Below are 19,683 nucleotides of genomic sequence, written 5' to 3'. Positions count from 1 at the left end.
GGTCCCAATTTCAAGCCCCTTCCCACGTCCTGCACTTTCCCTGCTGCGGATAGCTGTGCATTGTGGGCTTCTCAAGTCCTCGGTGTCCATTTCGCAGGCCATCAGACCCACTGCCCCGGGTGGGGCACGGGATCTGCGCAGTCCCCCACGCATCGCCACCCACTAAGAATTCGGATGACACCCGCGTGTCTCTGACGCCGGCGATCTCGTGGTCGCGGTTGTTGGTCCCTCCCTTACCTGAATGGCTCCTTGCCGGGGAGGGGGCGCGGCCCCGGATGGTGGGTGGGCGTGGGGGAAGTGTTTCTGTGCCATTGGGATACCAAAGCAGGAGTTGGGGCTGCCTGGAATTGATTAGATGAGCGACCATTCAAGGTCAGCGCGTTTCCAAGACCCGTTCCCCAAATGGACCGGCTCTGTCACTAAAGGAAAAACAGGAGTCAGCAAAGCTGAGAAGTCAGCAGCCTCTCTTCCCACACTCGCCGGTGTCACAACAATGATTCACCTCGAGACGCGGCGGCAGCTCCCCTAATTATCCTTCAGACGCTCCGGACCCACAAGGTTATAAAGCAACAACAACAATAAAACTTTTACTTTTATTCAAATGCACATTTCCCTCTCACAGAGCCGCTCCTTCTCTGGATCGTGGGCGCCTGAGGTGGCCCGGACCCCGCTCACCCTCAGTGCGGGCAGCCCGCTCTCCCTCCCAGCCTCGCCGCGGGTCGGGGGTCCTGGGGTCCTCAGCCCAGCCCAGGGAGGGGTGGGCAGACGCAGAGCCCGACAGCGCCCCCGCGCGGGCGGGGAGAGGCGGAGTCGGGGCTGGGCAGGGGTCCCCCCCCCCCCCCGCCGCCGCGCCACGGCGCACCCCCTTGACGGTCCCAGCTGACGGCATCCCCACGAGGTCCCAGGCCGGCGGGCGGCCGAGGCAGCGGCGGGCGCCGCGGGGGAGGCGCGCGCGGGGCCGAGTAGAGCGCAGCTAGCGGAGCCGCGCGCCGTCCGCCCCCGCCGAGCCGAGCGCAGCCGAGCGGAGCCGGCGCCGAGCGGGAGTGGAGTGACCCGCGAGCAGGGCCGGCCGGTGGATCGAGCCTGAGCCCGATCCCGCGGGTCCCGGGACCCCGCGACCACCTGCTGCGTGCGCCCCGCCATCGGCCTCGAGGCTACGGCTGGGGTCAAGCGCGCCCCCGCAGACGGTGCCAGTCCCTGTGCGTCTCGCCGAGCCCCGCAGCCCTCCGGTGCCAGGTACCCGGGGAGGGGGCTGGAATCACGGGCTCCAGGCGTGCATGGGGCGAGCACAGGGGGCGCGGGGGCGGCGCGGGCCGGGAAAGCGTCTCCCTGAGGGGCTGGTGTGGGGTTGGCAAGAGTAGAGCCCACGCAGCTGGTGGCCTGGTGGCCTGGGGACCCGGGGCCGCGTCGCCCGAGTGGCGGCCACGTCCGTCAGCGCGAGGCCCGGGGCCCAAGAGGAGCCGGACGCACTCTGCAAGCGCCTGAAGTTTCCCTCTGCACACTTTGCTGGACTTAACTTTGCCTTGCGAGGCGAAGCCCAGCAGTCTAAGGCGCAGAGAAAACAGGGAGAGTCCGGACCAAGCAGCTGCGTTGAAATTATTGGTGTAGGAGCTCTGTGTGCGGAAAATAGTGGACGCATCATTAACTACCTTCCTTATGCTTCAGGGAATGGGTTATTTAACAGGCTTTGGGCTTTGATTACAAGCTGCCGTGAGGGATGCTGGGTTTAATCTGAGACATTTTAATCAGCAAATATTGCTGGAGCGGACGCTTCCCAGCAGGCAGGACTTCCATATGAGGTTCGCCTGTGATCGGAGCAGGAGGAGTTGCACAGATGAGCTAGCACTGGGCTTTGGAAATGCAAGCGAGCGGACGGCCACCCTCTGAATTGAACCCTGGTAGGTACCGGTGGGCAGCTGGCGTTGTGTTACTAGTGAACACTTGATTCTGAACCAGCAGATCCAAGAGGAGGAGACAAGCAGCCCTGTGATCCATACCTCCTCTGACTGTCTGAAAGTCGGCTGCTCCCTGGGGGAGCCAGTGGGTTTCCCTGGCTAACACCAACACCGGCCTCGGAATCGGGCTTGTGCCCCTTCAGGCCCCACCCCAAGGGGAGGAAGGAGCTGTGGTCATCCTAAGAGCTCCTTGAGGTTGTAGAGAATGTAGAGAGAGGAGAGGAAGTTATCTGGAGACAGTACCCCAGGCGGCACCCACAGTTCCTGCTTTGGGGGAGGGGAGTAGAGAGAAGGTGAGCTGGTGGATACAGGCTCAGCCCCAGTGCCGTGCTGAGCCGTGCTAGAACGTGAAGCAAGAGGAAAAGATCAGGAATACTGAGCCTGTCTTCTTTCTCTTTAACTTGATATTTTGTACATCATGGATTTTTAAAAAAATTACTTTCGATGTTTTAAAATACTTCATTAGAACATCTGTCTGAGTTTGGGGCAACCCTTTAATTTTTTTACCTCTAGTGAGTGTCTCACCCTCAATCTGGGCCGCTCTGCAAGTCAAATTTCTAGACCTCTCCAGGAAGCCCTTTCCTCTTTTATAGAGTACTGCAAGCACACCGCCAGGGCTGCGGCATAGCTGGCCCCCATAGCTGCAGCTGGCCACTTGCAGGAGAGGCACAAGGCATCCTAAAGGACAGTTTTCCTGTTTGTGTTACCACTCAGCTTGGGCATCTTGGGCTTGTCATCAAGTCTTGCTGAGTCTCAGTTTGCCATTCAGGGAAATGGGAGTCTTGATGGTGCTGTGAGCTGGGCATGGTGGTTCACTGGGGAGGCTGTGGCTGGAGGATGTCTGTGAGTTCGAGACCAGCCTGGGGTACATAGTGAGTTCAAGGCCAGCCTGAACGACACAGTGAGATACTGTCTCAAAAAAATAAAAAAAGGTAGTGCTGTGGTCTGAAAGTTTGTGTCCCCCTAAACTCGAATGTTGAAAAACTCTAACCTCCGAAGTGATAGTATTGTGAGACAGAGTCTTGGGAGGTGAGGAGACTAGAGGGATTAGTGCCTTGGTGAATGGGATCGGCACTGTTATAGAAGAGCCCTGAGTGAGCGTCTGTGCTCATTTTTCTATACAAGGACACAGTACAAAGGTGTCAAGCCCTCCCTAGATGCCACAAGTGCTGGTGCGTGAATCTCAAGGCTTCTAGTTCACAGAACTGTGAGTAGTAAGTTTCTGCTGTCCATAAGTCACCTAGTTTATAGTCTTTTGTCATAGAAGCCCAAATGGTCCAAGACTGCCAGCTAGCTCTCAGCTTAAATGAGAGCCCTTGTGCAAAAAGGCGCCAGGCGGCCCTGGAGGATAGGTTTTCCATGGTGGCCAGGTGGGTCTGCGTGTGATTTAAACTTGCAGCTACTTGCTCATCCTCTGGAGGGTGGCCCAGGTACACACTCATAAATACTCCTCATGTTGCATGTAGACCCTTCAGAAGTCTTGGGATCAAAGTAGAGAGGCTTCTCGCCCAGGATTTATCGTGGAAGCATACAAAGGTTTTAAGATTCACCTAATTTTGCTACCCCACACAGAGCTTGGGTTCCCTTTGCGCTGTGCACATTCCTAGCTCATGGTAGTGTTTCTCTGGAGCCTAAATCAGTGGTATTTCAGTCATTATCCAGAGCCAGCAGCTTGGGCTCTCAGACTCCATCTGTCTCTCCAGGTTACCCCTCTCAGGGGCTTCTTCTTGCTGCAGGTGGTCTCTGGGAACCAGGAGATGTAAGGAGGGGTGTCCTCTTGCTGGTTGTCTGATCTTGGTGTCCCCCAGTGGGCCCCACTGAGCCTCCTTAGGTTTCCACTATCCATTGTTCAGCTAGGCGTTGCTGGGGTAACACACAGCTGGGCACCAGGCTCCTGCATTGTTCCTCAGGCCCCACCCTTTGAAGTCTCTTCAAGTGCTGGGCACCTACCCTCATCCTTCCCAAGTGTGACAGCATAGGCTGCAGTGGGCCACCAGTTCTGCCAGGCAAAACCAGCATTTCCTACAGGAAGCAGACCCCCACACACACTTTCTGCCCCTCCCCAAGCCTCTCAGAGGTTTTATTCCGCCCCCCCCCCACCAACTTCTCCTCCAGGCTGGGTGCAAAGTTGTGGGGGCCCAGTCCCTGCAGGTTCCTCTCCTCCCACAACCAGAAGGACTTTTCCCTGCTTGTGAAGCAGGAATATTTCTTAGGTTGTGTCTTCTGTCCTCGAAATGTTACAGCTTAGAGTAGAGCTATAGGCTCAAACCTCAGGGCTTTGCTGTTGATACGCAAAAGAACTTAAAATATTTTTATATAAAAGGAATAAATTTCTGGCGTTCTATGGAACAGTAGGGTGACTATAGTTAATAATTTATTGTGTATTTCAAAATGGCTGCAAAAAAGATTTTGAATGTTCCCAGCAGAAAGAAAGAAATGCTGGAGATGGTCGATTATATACTAATTGCCCTGATTTGATCATTATTCATTGTATACTTGTATGAGAATAATCACATCGTACCCTATAATTACGTGTCAATTAAAATAATTTAAAAATGTATTTTTATACTACCTACTTCCCTCTCCACTCTTCTGTCCCTGGATTAACCAGGTGCCCTGGCAAGGTGAGAAGGAGACTCGAAGGTCCCTCCTCTTGCCCACCCCCGTGTTTCTGCTCAGGCCCACCTAGGTTATGTGCAGGAGACTTTTTAGTTCTTGAAAAAGAGGAAAACGTTGTAGGATCTGCTGCAGACTCCAAATTGGGGGTTGGAGGGAACCTGGCAAAGAGCCTCTTGGAAGCATCGGTGGAGGGAGAAGAAAAGAGTTGCTTTCTTCTTGCACCCTGCTTACTGAGCCCGGCCCAGTGAACCAGGTCCCTGTGGATCAATGTCTGCCAAACCATCATCCCTGTTTCTGCTGTTAAGTCTTCATCATCAGAAAGCCTCTCCCTGTGCTTGGCATTTAGTGTGGGCAAAGGAGAAGAGCAGAGAAGCCCAAGTCATAGGCGCTGCTTCTGGGTGCTGAGGAGTCATCTGAGACTTGGGTGAGTCCTTGTGAAGCCCAAAGCTGTGTGTCTGAGTCCTAGGTCTTATTCTTGCCCAGTTTGTGCAGGGTTCTCCGGTGGAGTAGCCAGGGGTGGTGTTTGGAGCAAGTGGGACTTTGGTGATGCAGACTTGGCCACCTTGGATGTGAGATGAATGGGAACTGCCCGGGAGATGGAGCTAAGAAGTCAAAAAGTGGGCCTTGGGGGCACATGTGGGTCACCTCTGGACAGGGATGTGCTCACCTCTTTCCATGTCAAGATACCTGAAAACCCTTACACGGTCATTATCACCTGGAGGTTGAAAACAGGGAGAGTCCGCTTTCTAACCACCTTCCATTTTCCCAAAAGGGAATGGAGATCAGGTGAATTCTCACTGGCATCCTGTTATTCTTAGATCCCTGCACGCAGAAATTAATTTCAAACTTTTAGATTAAAGGGTCCATAGGACAGACTCATTTGTGATTGGGAGAAATGACCCCGCAGTCCTTTGTGTCTCTTTTCACACATGCTCACCCATCATCCTGAGCTCAGTGGATGGTGGATGAGATATACCACATTGGTGCTCTGCAGATCTAGCCGGGAATTGACAGGAAATAATGAGACGGGTGTGCACACATCACCTGGCACCTCCTTACCTGTGCCAGCCATCAAGCTTGCGTGGACTCAGACGACATTCCTGAGGAGACTCCTGCAAGGGAAGGGCTCTCAAATACTTTTCTTATGATTAAGGTATCTGTAAAACTACAAAATATCCTGGAAGGCAAAGGACAGAGAGTTATGTGTTTGCTCAGTCCTTTGCCTTGTTCTGGTATGTGGGACTGGTTTTTAAATGCATAAAGTTGAAGAACTTCCAGAAGAATTTGTCCATACCTCCAAGGTCCGTGCACCAGTCTCTTATGTGGTTTCTGCCCTTCAATTCTCAGGTCTGTGAGAAGTGCTGGAACCATTAGCTGTGGTATGTGCAGGTCCCAAGAAACTACTCTAGAAAGATGCCCTGCAGCTGGGGTGTGGGAATGGTGGTGGGCTCTTGCTGCCTTAAAGTAGGTGGCCCAGCTGAGGGGCCCAGTGGTGCTCTGGTTTCAGCCCTACTACTTAGAGATCCTGAGACCTCGGGGAACAGGGGTGGTGGTGTGTACATGTACACATGACCACAGACAACACTTCCTTTTCGTTGTCTTTCTGATAAGAAGGTAAAAGGACATTTATTATAATTCCCATTTAAGACCCTTCAGTAAAATACCCTAAAGGTCCTTCAGCATTTGAGACCCGATGGTATTTAAGGCATATTTAAGGTGTAGCTATACTATTTTTTTTAATTTTATTTATTTTTTAAAATTTTATTTTATTGGTACATTTTAGGTATATAATATAATGACATTCATCATTGGAAATTTGCACCTTTACATAAACTCTCTTGGTTCTTATTTTTTCCCCCTTCCCCTGCCCTCCCTTCAACCCCTCCATCCCTCCTTATTTACAAAGACTTTGTTTCCATTTTTTCATTTTCTCATATTAATTCCATTCCCTTCTTTCCTTTCCCCTACCCCTTCCCCTTGGCCCCTTTTCTTCCTATTTCACATTATCTATTATACCTTTTAGTCCTTATTTAAACTCTCAGTTTCTCATACTAGAGAAACTATTTGGTATTTACATGTGTGTCCTATTTATTTCACTATTAAGTGCTTGTCGGTGGAAACGGTGCTAGAGGCTGTCCCTTGGGAAATGACCTCGATTGCAATTGAAAATGTACAGTGAGAAGCAAGGGGACAGGCTGAGGTAAGTGAAGGCAGGCAGGATGGGATGCAGCTGGGTGGGAGACCCGCAGCTTCTGCGTCCTGGCGTACAAAGCATTCCTGTGTCCCACCTCTCTCTGCAGCAGCATCACCCTCTGCTAAAATGTGGGTCCAGCCAGACTTCTGAGGTACAGATGGAAGGTGCCCTGGGCCAAGGACACATGTTCGTTCTGTTGGAGGACCTGGGGACAGTTCTTCTTTGCCACACCTGTGGCTCACCTATGAGTCTCATGGGCCACAGAGTCAGAACAGGTGTCACCAATGAGTGATTTAATTGTGACAGGATATTTGGTCCCTGCTGTATATTTAGCCTCATGCATGTGAATATTGAGTACCTCTTCTATATATAGCATTTCATGAATATTTGCTGCCGGGCTGCGTTGGGTATATTTAGTGCCTCCTGAATATTAAGAATGTCTTGGCACTCCCATCCTTTCCTGTCTGTCTTTTATACACCTGCACTCTACTTAGTATTTATTTGCCTGTACTTAACATATCTTATGAGATTTGTCTATTGTACTTACTGTCTTTTCCTCTGAGTTGAATTTCTCAACAAGATCACAAATGCACATTAAAAAATGACATTCAGTAGTCTCTTAAAATCTGTTTGCAGATCGGGTATATGTTTGGGAAGTCACTGTCCTGTCAAGATGGCTGGGCTCAAGTGCTGGGGACCTTCCAGGAGCAGGGTTAGGTCTGTGGAAGTTTGTGAAGCTGGCTTAGGCCCACTGCAGGTTCAGAAGTGGGTGCTGAGCTGGGTCCACAGGGCTGGCTCCTGCTCTGGGCTCCTTGGGAAGAAGTGACCTCAGGAGGATGCTCCTCTGTATCTGCCACTTCAGGTCTTATGCAAGCTGGTCTCAACTTTTTACTCTTTTTGGTCTCATTGTGACTGTACCCAAGCCCAGTGTGTACCTGGCAGGTGCCAGGAAAGGTATGGTGGGTGGAGGGGCCACGCTTTATCTCAGGGTATAAGCTCAGCACTGGCTAGCTGAGTTCCCTGCTTCTCTGCAGTTGATGTAGGAAAGACCTGCCCCGCAGCACCCTCTCCATCCATAAATGCACCTGCTGCTCCAGCTCCTTGTCCTGCGGTTCTGTGATCTTGTTTCAGTACCTTAATTATTTGCCATTTTTGGCTCCATGAAGTGGCACCAAGAACTTTTTGTGTGGGTCCTTTCTGCATGGAAGATTTGGGACTTGGGAGCTGCGGTGCTGATCACAGTGGAGGGAGCAGGGAGAAGCCCCAGGGCTCATGAGTGGGTCCGACCCACCCTCTGGGGGCCTGAATCCACAGAACTGGGGATTCACTCCCTGTGACCCGGGATCATTTCCACAGAAACCGAATTCCATGAAGTGTTGGGTAGTTTCTGGGCATTAGCTGCCCACTCCATTGGAAATAAATTCCTTTAATCCTCAGTCATTAGCCTTCTGACCTGCCCACGGGGTGAAAATGGGCCTTAGTCTACAAACACAGGTTGGGAGGGTCTGAGTCACAATTTGGCAAAGCTTGGCCAGTGTTCCCTTATTTTCCTCATGGCTTTCTTGGGCAAAGAGGTATCTACTAAGTGAGGCTTATCTGGTACCACATTCGTTTTACTTTTTGTTTGTTTGGTTTTTTTGAGGCAAGGTCTTGCTGTGTAGAGGCTGGTCTGGGACTCACTGTGTAGCCCAGGCTGGGCTCAAACTCACAATGGTCCTCCCACCTCAGCCTCCTAAGTGCTGAGATTATAGGTGTGCACCACCATGCTTGACTTTATCTGATACCACATTTTGCAATACAGATGACCAAGGGCCTTTTATGGGGTCCTCAGTGGAGGGGACCTGTGTGGGCCCAGGGGACTCTGCACACAGCAGCCCTGTGGGTCAGCCAGGCTCTGACCAGACTTGTGCTGTGGCTCACTTCTGCCTGGGTGCTCGCTGGCTGCTCCTTCCAGTGGCACAAGGCCAGGTGCTTGCGGAATAGACCTGTCCACCATGAGACCCAGGGGCAGGACAGCAGTGTTTGGAGATACTGTCTGGAGACACAGCCTTCCAAACATCTATCTGAGCTCTGCTGAGTGTACATGTGTTCACATATGCACTAAAGTATGTACAGTCCCCACCACCACCATGGGTTCTGTATCTGGTAATTCAGGCAACCACAAATCAAAAATAATTGTACTGAACATGTACAGACTTTTTTCTCTGGTCACAATTCCCTAAACAATGCAGTATAGCAACTATTTACATGCTGTTAGGGGTTAGAAGTAAACTAGAGATGATTTAAAATGTACGGGATGTGCATAGGTTCTATGCAAAAACTACTCCATTGTGTATGAGACAGTGAGCGTCTGTCAGTTTGGGTGTCTTCGAGGGACCCTGGAATCCATCCTGTGCAGATAATGAAGGATGACTATATTTACTAAAAAGAAGCAATGCCATACTGTTTTGTGGGCCGCCTTTTAAAGATTGATAGTGGGTGGTGAGTCTCTTTTCTACTTCCTGGGTTATTAGATGCCCCTCCTCCGCTCTCCTAGCTGGAGGGAAGTCCATTGTACAGACAGATCTCTGCGTCCCCACTCAAGCCCTCTCCTGTTTGGATGTTTAATTAGGTTCTTCTCAACCTTTCACCACTTAGTAACAGCACAACAGTAAACCGTCCTTGTCCGTGCTTTTTGTGTGTCAGTCTGGTTGGTTTCTTCCCCACATTATCTCCATAGTAGACCTCCTATACATATACAGGATTCTTCCTTTGATGAGTCCAGCCCAAAATCCTTCTTTTTAACACCAAGGGTTTTTTTTCCCCTTAAAATGAATTTCTGCTAAGATTTCACACATCTTGGTCAACAGCATCTGTGTTATTCAGGATCCACTCTAATTAGTCTAAGCAGAAGACAATTGAAGACAAGAAGTTCAGGGCCGATGGAACTGTTGGAAGCTCTGCTCTTGGCCAGTCACGCAGGAGGGACCTCAGAGCTACCCTGCAGGGCTGGCCCGCTAGGGAGCCTTTGCCATCCACATCTGCCCCATGAGGGGTCCCATGTGCCTCTCAGAGTCCACGGGCTGAGGATGAGGGTCAAGGACCTCTACCACCACCTACTGGAAAACTGTTCCAGTTACTTTCAGATGTGCCCCTCAAACCCGCACCCCTATTGCTCGCCCTTGGAAAAATGAGGTGCCAGCAGACTGACCTGTATATGAGCCAGGAGTTTGGAGGTCAGACCCCAGCAGCCCTGCTCCAGTGCGAGGGCACGGGAGGGCCTGACTCTTTTCCCTGGATGTGGGAAAGCCCTCTGCTCCCTTCGTCCCTCTCTCTGTGGGGTGTTAATACTGAGCAGCACCCCATGATGAGGTGTGGGTGGGAAGTGAGATTTAGTGTACCACTAAGTTAATAGCCAATTTTTTCTCATGAGCCATAATTGATCAGCAGTCAGTTTATGAACAGTTTTTCTCTTTACCTCTTCAAACAGGCTTTTGTGTGCAATTACTGTGAATTCAGGTGTCTGTGTAGTTCCTAGCTGCCCACTGATTGGATTATTGTGTTTTCTGTTGTTCCGGGAAAGAGCTGCGGTGGAAGGCACCCAGGAGGGGTGGGGGCGCATGGGAGGCAGTGGGGGGCTGTCCTGAACCCCACTATTTAACACCACTTGGTGCTCTCCACCTTGCAGGCTCCGAGGGGAATGGTGGAGGATGGCCTCCCTCCCTCGTTCCCTCCTTTCCTTCTTTCTGTCCTTCCCTTTCTCTCTTTTCTCCTTCCTTCCCTTTCTTCCCTCTTTCCTTCTTTCCTTCCTTTAACCTTTCCTTCCTTCCCTCTTCCTTTCTCCTTCAGGCCTGGGGTCAGAACTTAGGGCCTTGCACCTGCTGGGCAAGCTCTCTGCCACTGAGCCACACCCCCAGCTCTTGTCCTGTGTTTCGATGGCACCTTCTCTTTATGCATTTAAAGTCGGATTTGATTTATATTTATAACAGCTATTTTTCTGTAATTTTTGGAGGTATATACTGGTGGTGTATTACGAAGTAAACTATAATAATTATTTTACCAGCAGTGGTTGCTTTTTTTTCAATTCTTTTAGCCGCATAAAATGAGATTCTTTGAGGGGTTGCAACATATAAATGCTGGATAATCCAGGCTGCCAACTAGTGCCCAATCCCACACCCCAATTTTATGCTTTAATATAATAAGGTGGGAATGTGCTTGCAATGAGGAGATTCTTGTTCCAGCTTGGAGATTCAATGATATTTACCATGTGTCAGGCATTGCTCATCATTTTGAATAATCTCACCTTCATCATCTTGATTAAACCCTGCAGTTACCTTGTGTGTTTAAGAAATAAGGAAACTGAGGCTCAGGGACTTGAAGAAGCTTGGCCAGGGCTGCTCAGCTGGCAAGTGATGGAGCTGTTGGAGCTTTTGCTTCCCTGTGTGTGTCACGATGTGTTCCCCGGTCGCCTGTGTGGCGTGTGGCTGTGACTATGGAGCTGCCACACGGGGGTCAGGATTGCTTCACCCCACCCTGGTTTTGTCCCCCCTTTACAGAGAAGCAAACTGAGGTGCAGAGAGGTCACAGACTTGCCTAAGTGACTGTTGCATAGGGGAGCGGGAATTTGGACCCAGGGTCCTTCCTTGGCGCCTGGTTTGTGACTATCTTGAGCTCCCCACTTGGCAGTGCCCAGCTGGGAAGCAAGCTCGTCAGCCCACCCAGGGCTTTGCTTCATGAGAGTGCAAGGTTGTTGGACAGATTCCTCCCTGGTGGTGTGCAAGGGTGGGATCCAGGCCTGGGCATGGCAGGGACTCTTACTCCCCATCAGCTCCCCCTGAAGTCTAACTAGGAGTGAACCCACAGGCTGGAGTCACAACCCAAATCTTCCTCCTTCCCCACCCCAGCAGCGGCTTTGGCAGGAGAGGAAGGGTCATGCTGATGTTCAGGTGGCCTTGAGTGACACTGTGGGCCCACTATCCTCCCACTCTTCTGCTTTATTACAGTAAGCACAAGTAGGATTTGTGTGGAAATGGCAGATGGGTTATAACCAGTGTCCAAGCGTGCACTGGAAACATTTTTGTGACAATTAGGTCTAACTCTCCCCTGCCTTTGTTGTTGCTATTAAACAATTTAGTTAAGACAGAGAGTACGTTGTGGCCAGATAGACATGCCAGACTTGGTCTGCAGGGTGGGAGGAGGGAGTGCCAGGCTGTGCCTTGCATGGTGCAGGAGAACACGCTGATGGCCTCCGTTCCTTCTGGCCCTTCTCACAGTGCAGCCTGGGTGCTAAGCCCGACTCCCATTCTCCAGCTTTGGGGCTCTCAGTCAGGGCCCCGACATGGAGAGTGGCATGGAAATGGTGTCATCTCTGGGTTGTCCTCTGGATTAGCTGGGTATTAGTGTTCGTAAAGTGCTTAGCACAGTACCAGGCCTAGAGTGAGCACATGCACTCGCCCATTTTCTGCTGCTATAACTATATACCCGAGGCCAGGAACTTTATCAAGAAAGAGGTTTATTTAGCTCATAGTTCTGGAGGTTCCCAGTGCCTGCATCTGCTCAGTTCTGGCAAGGGCCTCTGGCTTCATCACAGTGTGGCAGTGGGCATCATGGTAGTAGGGTCATGTACAGGAGGGAGAGATCACATGGTGAGACAGGAAGTGGGAGAGATTCAGGGGCCAGGCTGAATCTGAACTTATAAGTTGGCTGAGTATGTTCTGGTACTTAAAGGAGTATATTATAAAGTGTGATCAATAGATACAGTGAATGTTTGAATTTTAAAAATTTGTTACAGTAAGACAAATTGCCATTAATCCCCCTCAGAACACTTCCCTGTGCTTATCCCATTATTCTTGCCACTTTCAGAAGGAGTTCTAGAAGTCCTCTTTCATGAAGTTCTTTGTGAGGTATGATAAAAAATACAGTGAATGCTGCTGCTTCTGAGTGTCGTCCAGCGGAAAAGCAGAAAACATGATGGTGTGTTCTCCTAATTCACTGGATCTGATCCCTGTGACTTCTAACTCTTCTCCAAAGTGACCATGAAAGGTAAATCGTTTGAATGGATTCAGGACATCAAGGCAGCCACAACAACACCACTAGACACTCATGACAGAGGACTTCCAGAATGGCTGCAGAAAGTGGCAAGAATGATGGGATAAGTGTATTTGAAGAGAGGGAGTGTTTTGAGGGGGATTAACAGCAGTGTGTCTTTTATTGTAATAAAATTTTTAAATTGATACATTCACAGTATTTTGACCACACTGCATATGTCCTTATGTATTATTTCTTTAATCAGAAATTGAAATGAGTATCCCTGTTTCAAGGTGAAGAAACTGAAGGTAAGGAAGGTGAAAGTGGCCTGCCTGTCCCCAGCTGTGGACATCTATGTGAAGCTGAGAGAGAAGTGGGTGGTTGAAGCCATTGAGGAGTTTGGCTGGGCTGGGGTCCAGAGCTGGTGGTGGCAGCCAGGGCCTAGTGATCAGCTCCTAGCTTGCACTAGGTCAGTGGTGGCAAGCCATAAGGGGCGGTGTCCTAAGTCTGGCTCTCTCTTCCATCCCAAGTGAACTCCTCACCATGTGTCAGCATGAGTAACTCAAGGAGCAGATATTTCCCAAATATCATCTGTTCTTGTTTCTTCCCAATTCCTAAATAAATGCTTCTGTTGTTACAGCATATTGTATTACAGCAGCTCTTTACTCTTCTGATGAACATAAGTGCAGCTTTTGGTACAGAGTTGCAGATTGGGGTCTTTATTGTCTAAATTCCTGTCAAGGAATACTAAGGAATATTAAATTTCTGTCAAGGATGTATTAGTCAGTGCTCTCTCACTATAAGACATACTTTTGGTAACCATCTTACAAGGAGAGAAGGTTTATTTCGGCTCACCACTTTGGAGGTTCCAATTCATGACTGATTGACCCACTGCTATTAGAGACCTCTGATGGAGGTGCTGGGTGGCCATGGCAAGGGTGGAGAGCAAGTGGCTAACAAACCGATCACTTCCTGGCCAGGAACCAAAGAGGGCAAGGAGGGGTGGAGTCCCATGATCTCCTTGCAAGGCATGCCCCCAGTGACCCAAAGACCTCCCACTGGGCTCTGCCTCTTAAAGGTCCCACCACCTCTCAGTAGAACCTCCCTGGGGATCAGCCTTTAACACATGGGCCTTGGGGGACACATATCCAAACCACAGAAAAGATCATTATCCAGGATGGCCTGCCAGGGTGTTTGGTTTTTTAAAGACTGACAACTCTTCCCTAGTGTCAGGATTCCTGGTTTTTCTAAGTATGTGACATTGAATAATTGGGGGAACCTTTTCATGACAGTAACTACGTCTTCACAATCCATCACTGGGAAAGTAGGTATCCCCAGAAAGACTGAATTTTGAGGCTTGCCTGGGTGACATTGTATTTTATGAATTGCCTCAACATCTGCACATATTTGGAAAACAACCTGTAGTATGTATGTGACATAATATTGATTCCATTTTGAGATAATGCTTATACATCCTGGGTTCACATGTCAAGATGTAAAGATGGGTGTTTGGAGATTTTGTACTTGTAGCCTCTCAGAGACAAATGTGGTAGGTTGCCGCCCCTTCTGTGGTTTGTTTTTCCTCCTGGGAACTTAGTAGCAATTCCTGTTGGTGGCATGAGGGAGCCTGGGGCCACCAAGCTTCTGCCACTGACACTACATCCCAGCTATGGGATCAAGTGGAGTTTTTGGCTCCTAAATGTTTTCTTTTTAGAACAAAAACATTTTATTTTTAAAAAACCACATGAATTACCAGAATATAGTCTTAAAGGAGTAACTAAACATGAACACAAATTTAGAAGATATAGCAGGCTAAGGTAACAACTACATGCCAATGATTAGTTACCACTCAGCTGAATTTAATTCTGGATTTCATTTCTTCATAGCTTTCAGACATTAACACATTCTTGCCAACTTGAACTACTGGTGGTACCTGCATGACTGTTCCATCAGGTGGCTTATACCATTGGTGGTACAAATGGATCTAATCACTTATGGGTCTTTTTACTAATAACATTAATGAAAAGCTGCCCAATGGGACAGTCATGGGTGTACCACTAGTGGTTCAAGCCTCCTGGCAGTGAGACATACTAATTATGGCCCTATTGTGAATGTGTTAGAAACAATCCCAAGCATCAACCAGGGCCTGACTTCCAAAGGGGTTGAAGTGTCATAGCCCTGTAGAACTTTAGTGTTAGAAACAGACAGGTTGTCTTGACAAATCAGGCACCTTGGGCTGTTGGGAGGTTGGTGAACCTTTAAAGGGTGGGGCCTATTGGGAAGTTTTAGGTCATTAGGGGATGTACCCTTGCAGGGGATTGTGGGACCCCAGCCCCTTCCTCTTTCTCTCTTTTGCATGGGCCATAGAGTAATCAGGCCTCCTCTGCCAATCACTCTCACCATAATGTACTGTGTCACCATGATCCAGAGCAATGGGGCCAGTCATAGATGGACTGGAACCTCCAAAACTGGGAGCCAAAATAAACCTTTCTTCTTTTTGAGTTGATTTGCCTCAGATATTTCTTACAATAATGGAAAGCTGACTGACACAATTCCTTTGAACGAACCTCTCAACTTATGTAGAAGGTGCACCGGTGAAAGCTTGCTTTTCTACATCCTGTCCAGTGTCCTTCAGTACATGGCTCTTGAGGGCCCCAAAAAGTGCACAGTGTAATAGTAGCTGTGCTTCTGTCACCTACATGTGGTGAGGTCTCAGGCAAAGGCAGCTGAGTCCCCTAGTGCAGGGTAGGTGGGATCCAGGGCTTGAGGAGGGTCTTCCATGGGGAATTTCCAGAGGGCCTGTAGGGCTTGTAGTGAGGCAGTGCTGGCCAAGGCACAGTGCTGGGGTCCCACCATGATTTTAGGGCCACATGAAAGGATTTGAGTTTCTTTTCAAGTCAGAAGGAAAACATGGCCCTTAGATCAAAGAAAATGTTTTCCTATATAACAAGAATAGGTTTCTCTCTGTACCAATAAAATGGTAAAATATGCTGTTAGCATTTTTTTTTTAATGGAGAAACAGATACTTGAAGGCAAAAGTGCATGGGGCCCAAGAAAATCATAATGCCATCCTAGGTAGGCGTGTGACAGGAGGTCCTTGTGACTCAGGGAAAACTGCCTGGCTGTTGCAGAGGCAGAACTGACCCAGCCCAAGGGGCTGAGCCAACGGCTTCACTTAATGATACCTGGTGTAGAGGGGACAGGAGGGACCCTAGGCCTTCACCTAAAGCAGACCTATTCATCAGGTGTGGCAGACACTCATTATTTTTGCAGGCCCAGGGCCAGGTGCTAGCCTTGGGTGCCCCCAACTTAGGGATCCCCAAGTAATGGGTACTTGGAAATTTTAGCACCTTTGGAATTTTCACTAAGACAGAAAAGAATGTATTTCTGAAATACCATATGGGATACTTTGTTCCCAATCTCAGCCTGATCCTTCAGGGATGACTCCCATCTCCAACTGTGTGTCCTCCTCACGGATGTGCTGGGGTTTCGTGTGATGCACGTCAGGGTGCCTGGCCTCTGAGTACTAGAGTGTGTGGCCTGCCTTCTCCTTTGCCCATTTGGTGGGGCTATCTGGGCCAAACAGGCTTTGCATGTGACTCTGCTGTGCAGCTGCGATGGAAGAGCTCAGCCTTCCCCCTTGGGCAGACTTGATTTCCAAGAACAGGGCTCCCACTTTCCCTCGGGAGGGAGGAGCCAGAGACCATGTAGGGGAGATTCTAGGAGTGAGGCTGCCTGGGGTGGCGTGCACCCCCATCCCCTTGCTGGGCAGGAGCACAGATGCGCCTTTGTCCTCGGCTCCTGTCTTCTGGGTTCCTTCTTCCTTTTGGCTCATGGAGCCAGCAAGGAGGAGGGGCTCCTCCATGGCCAGGGTGCACCTCTCTGGTTTTCCTGATCCAGTTCATCAGCATGCACTGGCTGCAGCTTGTATGCACAGGGCTGATGGAGGCGGATGGCTGAGGGGAGGCTGTCCCTTTCCAGTATCATCGCATGGGGACACATGTGTAGCTCTCTTCATTCAGTGGATTGAATCTGTGTTGCTGCATGAGATAGGGCCCCGGCAGGGATTCTGAGATGTGGAGGGGGCATTTGAGTGGATCTAGAGAGACTCCCATTTCTCCAGGCAGAGAGCACTGCTGATGGGAAGGTAGCTCTGGTGTGTAAGGACAGATTGGGTAGAGGGCTGTGTGAGACAGAGGAGTTTAAAAGGAAGCTGAGGCAAGAAGATCAGGATTCGAGGCCAACCAGAGTGATATAGAGCTTTCATCTCAAAAATAAATAAAAATAAAGTAGATTGCACCCAGATTGGGAGGTCCAACAACCTGGAGGAAAGTGATGGCATCCCTGGGTGGTGATGTCCCTGGGGGTGCCTCGAGGTGATCACTCAGTCCAGGATTTGGAACCCGCTGTGCCTGGGTTGATGGAAGTGGTGGGCAGAGTGTGGTCCTCGGCCTGTGGCAGTCAGGAAATATGCCAGGGAAGCAGATCCACTCATGGTAGGATCCAGGGTGGAACTCTAGGGTTGGGGCTCATGGAGGGGGGGGACTCACAAGCTTCAGGAGTTCATTGTTCCCCAAATTAATCTATAGATTTAATACAGTTTCCAGCCAGGAGGTGGGTGAAGAGCCTACCAGATATTAAAATATGCTGTAAGTTTATAGTGATTTGAACGTTTTTATATTGAGGTGAGAATCGACAGCATGTCCCTGGAACAAATTAGAGTGTTTGGAGAACAATATTTAATGGATTTAGTTAATATTTAATGATTTGGGAAGAGATCAAGTCCCTCACTCATATCAAACCCCATAGTAGGATCCAGATGGATTAAATATTAAAAGTGAAACAAATCATTAAAGTACTAAAAGAAAATTTAGGTAGTAAGCAATTTTTGATGAGAAACATCTTTCTACATGTGGTGCCAGAGACAGACCTACAAAACTGTTTCATTTGAATATCAAGGGGACTGAAAACATTAGTATGCTTAAAGAGAAACAAAATTGATGATTAGGTAAACTGAGAAAAAAAATGCTTACAGGATATAAGACAAATACTGTACCCTATTCCACAGACAACTCTAATAATCCATAGGAGCAACTCTTCTTATAAACAGACTTCCCCCAAAGAACATGGGTGGAAGATGGGAATTAGATCACAAAAGGAGAAATGTGAACGGCAGTAAATGTGAAAAAGAAAATCATACTAATCAAATGGGTTCCTGTTTAAATAAGATACTGTTTTATGCTAACACATTAGCAGATTTGTCTGGTTTTGTGGCTGATGGTCCTCAGCAAAATGAAGGGTGTGGTAGGGCTCTTGTGGGCCTTCAGGCGGACGATGTAAGCTTTCTGCTAATCACTCCAGCAGTTTTCTCAAAACCTTTAAAAGAATTCCTCCCTTGATCCTGGTGGTTCCACTTCTAGGAATCTATCCTAGTCTCAGGGAGACAGTGGGGTCTGCAGGCTGAGACTCCTGTGCCAGGTTGTTCCTCGGGATGTTATTTATAAAGGGGAACATTTGGAAGCCATGTGAAAGTTCAATCATGGGGAATGAGTCACTGTATGCTGGAGCACAGCCGGGCCCTTGGGAACGCTTCTGAAGGGTGCTGAGTCACAAGGGAGCGTCAGCATCTAAGGCTAAATGAAGAAGGCAGGAAGGACGACGGGTCGGAGCTGCAGGGAGAAAGGGAACCGGTGGGGAAGGTGTGGGGAGGGCTGTCGTTGTGCACACAGGAGGCAGAAGGGATAAGACTGCTGGGGAATAGGCTGTTCTTCATTTTTTTCAGGTTGCCTTTATTGAATTTTGATTAAGTAAGTACAATGAATGTACTGTCCTCCGGGAAGGGAAGGGTGCTAACACTGTGCACGTTCTTGCTCAGGGTAGTGGACCCGACTCTCCATCTTGTGTCCATCCCCCTCCCAGCAGGATTGGCTAAGGTATCAGCCTCTTCTTGTCCCCTTCTACCAGCTACTGTCTCTTTGTTCTGTTTCCTGTGTGCATGAGGAATTGGGGAATTCAAAACCAAACCAAACAAAATACTCAAGATACAGAACTTCTAAAATAAAATTAAATTTAGAGCCAGGCATGGTTGGCACATGACTATAATCCCAGCATTCTGGGAGGCTGAGGCAAGAGGATGGAAAGCTCAAGCCTACCCAGGCAATCTAGTGACTTAATGAGACCCTTTTTCAAAATGAAAAATGTTTTAAAAGCTGGGGATGTAGTTCAGTCCAAACACTCTGGGTTCAGTCTCCAGCACTGCAAAAAAAAAAAAAAAAATCAAGATATAAAACATTTTAAAAGAGGGATTTTGTTCTATATAAAAACAAATTGAAGTCAGGCATGGTGGTTCACCCCTGTGACTGTTAATCGTGATCTGTCTGTTGACTTGACCAGAGTAAGAAATACCCAGCTGATTGGTAAAGCACAGTTCTGAGTGTTGGAGTGGGTGACTGACATATAGGCCAGCAAACTGAGGGGGAAGATCCACCCCGGATATGAGTAGCACCAACAGGCTTGTAGTCTGAATGGAAGAAAAAGGGAAAGAAGGAAGCATGCCTGATTTGAAGAACTTCATTCATCTTGAACATGTGCATCCTTTGCTGCCATCACCTTTGAATATCAGTCTCTGAATCTCTAGTTTCTTCAGCCTTCCCATGGAGACTCACACCAGCACCTCTTCAGTGAGCCTCCAGGCCTTCCACCTTGGACTGGGACTACATCCTTGGTCTCTCTTGATCTGTGGCTTCCATTCTCTTGGGCTGAGCAGCTGCCAGGTCCTCTGGCTCTTCATTGTATAGACAACCATTGTGGATTCTCCTGCCTCTGATCCTGCAAGCCTACCTAATTCCCTTGCATAAATATATATATATGTATATATACACACACACACATATGTGTATATATCACACA

General features: G+C 48.9%; 1 protein-coding gene across 3 annotated transcripts in view; it reads left to right on the top strand.

Annotated features, from left to right (window-relative positions):
- Nucleotides 1–996: 996 nt before the first annotated feature.
- Cracdl (CRACD like) overlaps nt 997–19,683 on the top strand; it is a 128,455-nt gene continuing 109,768 nt past the window's right edge. Inside the window, exons 1-2 of one of the 3 annotated variants that reach the window (XM_087203447.1) lie at nt 1,403–1,898; nt 12,610–12,789. The gene's annotated coding sequence lies outside the window, so the exon portion shown is untranslated. Of the gene's footprint in view, nt 1,237–1,402; nt 1,899–12,609; nt 12,790–19,683 lie in introns of those variants that run through there. The other 2 variants (XM_087203445.1, XM_021258059.2) reach the window with 2 other exon arrangements.

This window comes from Heterocephalus glaber, unplaced genomic scaffold (genome assembly GCF_053883595.1).
Source record: "Heterocephalus glaber isolate CG9 unplaced genomic scaffold, H.glaber_assembly_v1.0 deba00000470, whole genome shotgun sequence".
NCBI lineage: Eukaryota > Metazoa > Chordata > Mammalia > Rodentia > Bathyergidae > Heterocephalus > Heterocephalus glaber.
This window is presented reverse-complemented; position numbering and strand designations above follow the sequence as displayed.